The sequence below is a fragment of the Trichechus manatus genome, unplaced genomic scaffold (genome assembly GCF_000243295.1).
Source record: "Trichechus manatus latirostris isolate Lorelei unplaced genomic scaffold, TriManLat1.0 scaffold00087, whole genome shotgun sequence".
Classification (NCBI taxonomy): Eukaryota; Metazoa; Chordata; class Mammalia; order Sirenia; family Trichechidae; genus Trichechus; species Trichechus manatus.
The window spans coordinates 9,781,630-9,787,533 of record NW_004444023.1 but is presented as its reverse complement, the minus strand read 5'-3'; the positions used below and the strand labels follow the sequence as shown (position 1 = coordinate 9,787,533).

General features: G+C 40.0%; 1 pseudogene; it reads left to right on the top strand.

Moving 5' to 3' along the window:
* The first annotated feature begins 818 nt into the window (after positions 1–818).
* Positions 819–2,644, top strand: LOC101353327 (polyadenylate-binding protein 1 pseudogene; annotated as a pseudogene).
* The last annotated feature ends 3,260 nt before the right edge of the window (positions 2,645–5,904 follow it).

Below are 5,904 nucleotides of genomic sequence, written 5' to 3'. Positions count from 1 at the left end.
ATTCAATGGTGAAATTAGGTCATTTTCAGATAAACAGAATTTAAGGGAATTTGTAAAAAACAAAAATTACAAGAAGTATTGAAGGGACTCCTCCGGTTAGAGAACCAACAATATCAAACAACAATCCAAGACTAGAACACAGGACACATCAACCAGTTATCAACCCAGATAGGAAGTCGCTAAAATATGTTAACGCTAAAAGACTGCAAATAGGGAAACAGAGACATCAATATGTAAACAATGACAAAAAAGAGGACATAAATAGCATAGTCATAGAACTTCCATATGGAGAGGAAGTTAAGGAGATATCAAGAAATAAAAAAGCCCTTCTCCCCAGCAGTTAGTGCTGAGAGTGCAGAATGTGTGCTCTGTGCTCAGAACACACATTTATTATTTAAAAAATAAAAAAAATATTAAAAAAAACTTTTAAAAAACCAAAAAAAAAATCTACAAAAAATCTGTCTCCCCGGCGGGAGACTTTTATTTATTTTTCTTCCTGTTTTATAAAATAACCTGGTGAAGCAGCCGAGACCAACCCGCCCGCCCACGGCCCCGCAGCAGCTCCTTATAGGAACCAAGAGACCGAGGCCTTCCCGCTGCCCGGACCCAACGCCGCCACCCTTGCTCCCCAGCCAGCAGTCAGCGGCAGCGGATCGACCCCGTTCTGCGGCCATTGAGTAGTTTTCTATTCCGGATGATTTTTGTCCTTCTGCGCTTGCCCCCGCTCCCATCCCCCCTGCTTTGGCCCCCGGCCCCAGCACTTGCTCTTTTCTTACGGAAAGGTCGCAGCCTTTGGCTCTGTGGGCAGCTGTGCCGAGATGAACCCCAGCGCCCCCAGCTACCCCATGGCCTCGCTCTACGTGGAGGACTTTACACCCTGACATGACCGAGGCAATGCTCTAGGAGAAGTTCAGCCTGGCGGGGCCCATCCTCTCCATCCGGGTCTGCAGGGACATGATCACCTGCCGCTCTTTGGGCTACACCTATGTGAACTTCCAGCAGCCGGTGGACGCGGAGCATGCTTTGGACACCATGAATTTTGATGTTATAAAGGGCAAGCCAGTATGCATCACGTGGTCTCAGCGTGATCCATCGCTTCACAAAAGTGGAGTGGGCAACATATTTATTAAAAATTTGGACAAATCCATTGATAATAAAGCACTCTATGATACATTTTCTGCTTTGGGTAACATCCTATCATGTAAGGTGGTTTGTGATGAAAATGGTTCCAAGGGCTATGGATTTGTACATTTTGAGACACAAGAAGAGCTGAAAAAGCTATTGAAAAAATGAATGGAATGCTTCTAAATGATCGTAAAGTATTTGTTGGACGATTTAAGTCTCCTAAAGAATGAGAAGCAGAACTCGGAGCTAGGGCAAAAGAGTTCACCAATGTTTACAACAAGAATTTTGGAGAAGACATGGATGATGAGCGACTTAAGGATGTCTTTGGCAAGTTTGGACCTGCCTTAAGTGTGAAAGTAATAACTTACGAAAGTGAAAAATCCAAAGGTTTTGGATTTGTGAGCTTTGAGAGGCATGAAGATGCACAGAAAGCTGTGGATGAGAAGAATGGAAAGGAGCTCAATGGGAAACAAATTTATGTTGGTCAAGCTCAGAAAAAAGTGGAACAGCAGACGCGACTTACGCGCAAATTCGAACAGATGAAGCAAGATAGGATCACCAGATACCAGGGTGTTAACTTATATATGAAAAATCTTGATGATGGCATCGATGATGAACATCTCCGCAAAGAGTTTTCTCCATTTGGTACAATCACTAGTGCAAAGGTTATGATGGAGGGTGGTCGCAGCAAAGGGTTTGGTTTTGTATGTTTCTCCTCCCCAGAAAAAGCCACTAACGCAGTTACAGAAATGAATGGTAGAATTGTGGCCACCAAGTCATTGTATGTAGCTTTAGCTCAGCGCAAAGAAGAGCTCCAGGCTCACCTCACTAACCAGTATATGCACAGAATGGCAAGTGTAAGAGCTGTGCCCAATCCTGTAATCAACCCCTACCAGCCAGCACGTCTTTCAGGTTACTTCATGGCAGCTATCCCACAGACTCAGAACCATGCTGCATACTATCCTCCTAGCCAAATTGCTCAGTTAAGACCAGTCCTCGCTGGACTGCTCAGGGTGCCAGAGCTCATCCATTCCAAAATATGCCTGGTGCTATCCGCCCAGCTGCTCCTAGACTACCATTTAGTACTAGAGACCAGCTTCTTCACAGGTTCCACAAGTCATGTCAACACAACGTGTTGATAACACATCAACACAGACCATGGGTCCCTGTCCTGCAGCTGCTGCTGCTGCAGCTACTCCTGCTGTCCACACCGTTCCCCAGTATAAATATGCTGCAGGAGTTCGCAATCCTCAACAACATCTTAATGCACAGCCACAAGTCACCATACAGCAGCCTGCTGTTCATGTACAAGGTCAGGAACCTTTGACTGCTTCCATGTTGGCATCTGCCCCTCCTCAAGAGCAAAAGCAAAAAAAAAAAAAAATGAATGGCTGTTTCCTCTTATTCAAGCCATGCACCCTACTCTTGCTGGTAAAATCATTGGCATGTTGTTGGAGATTGATAATTCAGAACTTCTTCATATGCTTGAGTCTCCAGAGTCTCTTCGTTCTAAGGCTGATGAAGCTGTAGCTGTACTACAAGCCCACCAAGCTAAAGAGGCTGCCCAGAAAGCAGTTAACAGTGCCACTGGTGTTCCAACTGTTTAAAATGATCAGGGACCATGAAAAGAAACTCGTGCTTCACTGAAGAAAAATACCTAAACATGGAAAAATGTTAAATATTGTGGGAAAAAAATTGCAAAATATAAAATAAAAAAAAAAGAAAGGAAACTTTGAACCTTATGTACCGAGCAAATGCCAGGTCTAGCAAACAATGCTAGTCCTAGATTACTTATTCATTTAAAAAAAAAATAGTAAAATATAAAAAAAAAATTAATGTTTTATAGACCCTGGGAAAAAGAATTTTCAGCAAAGTACAAAAATTTAAAGCATTCCTTTCTTTAATTTTGTAATTCTTTACTGTGGAGTAGCTCAGAATGTCACTTCTGTTTTAGATGACAGAATTGATAACTGAGCAAGGAAACGTAATTTGGATTATAAAATTCTTGCTTTAATAAAAATTCCTTAAACCATGACAAAAAAAAAAGATTGGTTTAAACTTAGAAAAATAAAAGTAAATTTTAAGGTAACCACAAAGGATGCTAACAAACCTACTCATCAAAATAAAAAAGAAGAAAAACTAAAAACTCAGCAAACACAAAATCAACAATAATGAGAAAGATGAAAAGGAAATACATAAAGAAAAAATGACTTAGCACAGAAAATTAAGTGGAACAAAGAAACTGTCAACACCACAAAACAAAAAATCAAAATGACATCAGTAAACTCATACCTATTAATAATTACACTGAACGTCAATGAACTAAATGCACCAGTAAAGAGAAAGAAAGTGGCAAAATGGATTAAAAAACACAATCTGTCTATATGCTGCCTACAAGAGACACGCTTTAGACTCAAAGACGCAAACAAACTAAAACTCAAAGAATGGAAAAAATATATCAAGCAAACAGCAATCAAAAAAGAGCAGGAGTGGCAATATTAATCTCTGACAAAATAGACTTTGGAGTAAAATCCACTACAGATGATAAGGAACAACACTAAATAATGATTAAAGGGTCAATTCACTAGGAGGACGTAATCATAGTAAGTATATACGCACCCAATGATAGGGATCCAAAATACATAAGACAAACTCTAACAGCATTGAAAAGAGAAATAGCTCCACAATAATAGTTGGAGACTTCAACACACCACTTTCGGTGAAGGACAAAACATGTAGAAAGAAACTCAATAAAGATGTGGAAGATCTAAATAGCACAACCAATCAAATTGACCTCATTGACATATACAGACACTCCACCCAACAGCAGCCAAGTATACATTCTTTTCTAACCCACATGGAACATTCTCCAGATTATGCCACATTTTAAGCCACAAAGCAAGCCTTAACAGAATCCAAAACATCAAAATTTTACAAAGCATCTTTTCTGACCAAAATGTCATAAAAGTAGAAATCAATAACAGAAACACTTAGGAAAAAACATCAAATACATGAAAACTGAACAACACTTTGCTTAAAAACTACTGTGTCAGAGAAGAAATCAAGGATGGAATAAAGAAATTGATAGAATCAAATGAGAATGAAAACACATCATACCAGAACCTTTGGGACACAGCAAAAGCAGTGCTTAGAGGTCAATTTATAGAAATAAATGCACACATCAAAAAGAAAAAGAGCCAAAATCAATACATTAACCCTACAAGTCAAACAAATAGACAGAGGTAAAAGAAGCCCTCAGACACCAGAAGAAAGGAAATAATGAAAATTAGAGCAGAAATAAATGAAATAGTGAATGGAAAAACAATTGAAAGAGTCAACAAGACCAGAAGTTAGTTCTTTGAAAAGATTAACAAAATGGACAGACCACCGGCCAAACTGACAAAAGAAAAACAGGAGAGGAAGCAAATAATCCAAATAAGAAATGAGATGGGCAATATCACAACAGACTCAACTGAAATAAAAAAGATCATAACAGAATACTATGAAAAACTGTACTTCAACACATTTGAAAACCTAGAGGAAATGGACAAATTTATAAAAACACACTACCTACTTAAACAAAAACAAACCAAGGTACAAAAACTGATTAAACCCATAACAAAAGAAAAGATTGAAGAGGTAATTAAAAAAAAAAAATCCCAACAACCAAAAAAAAGCCCTTGCCTGGACAGCTTCACTGGAGAATTCTACCAAACTTTCAGAGAAGAGTTAACACCAGTACTACTAAAGGTATTTCAGAGCATAGAAAAGGAAGGAATACTCTCAAACTCATTCTATGAAGCCAGCAAAACACTGATACCAAAGCCAGGTAAAAACCCATTGTCGTCAAGTCTATTCCGACTCATAGTGACCCTATAAGACAGAGTAGAACTGCCACGTGGGGTTTCCAAGTAGTGGCTGGTGGATTTGAACTGCTGACTTTTTAGTTAGCAGCCTGAGCTCTTAACCACTGTGTCATCAGGGCTCCAAAAGCCAGATAAAGACACCACAAAAAAGAAAATTACAAACCAATATCCCACATGATCATAGACACAAAAATCCTCAGCAAAATTCTAGCCAATAGAATTCAACAGCATATCAATCAAAAAAAAAAATTCATCATGACCAAGTGGGATTCATACCAGGTATGCAGGGATGGTTCAACATTCAAAAATTAATCAATGCAATCCATCACATAAATAAAACAAAAAATAAGAAACACATGATCTTATCAACTGACACAGAAAAGGCATATCACAAAGTCCAACACCCATTTCTGATAACAGCTCTCAGCAAAATAAGAATAGAAGGGGAGGGGGGTCAAGCACAGAGTACTCAGACACTTCCGGTGGACCCTCTTACAACAAAGACCCAAAAAAACAAGTGAATCAATTATATATGACAATCTAAGAGCCCTGAATATCAAAGGCAAAGTTGAGGAACCAGACTGAGAGGCAGGGAGAGACAGAGACAGTTCAGAAGCAGCAAGGAGTTGCCAGACCTGACCTGGCGAGAGCCTGAGCCCTTCAGGCCTAACCAGCTCATGCGTGAGTGGTGAGGCAGGCAAGCAGCGGTGCTGAGACACATTTTCCACACCGGGAGAGACTGAGTGGCAGAGAGTCTACACAGTCACCCAGAACCAGTAAGAAGCAGTCCTCGATCGGCGAAAGATAAGTACTTGTATGTGGACTACCGCATGGATCAAAAACACTCCCCTTAGGGAAAAACCTCTCTCCCATTTACTTCCCCACTCCCTGCTCTGCACTGGGTCCTGGACCA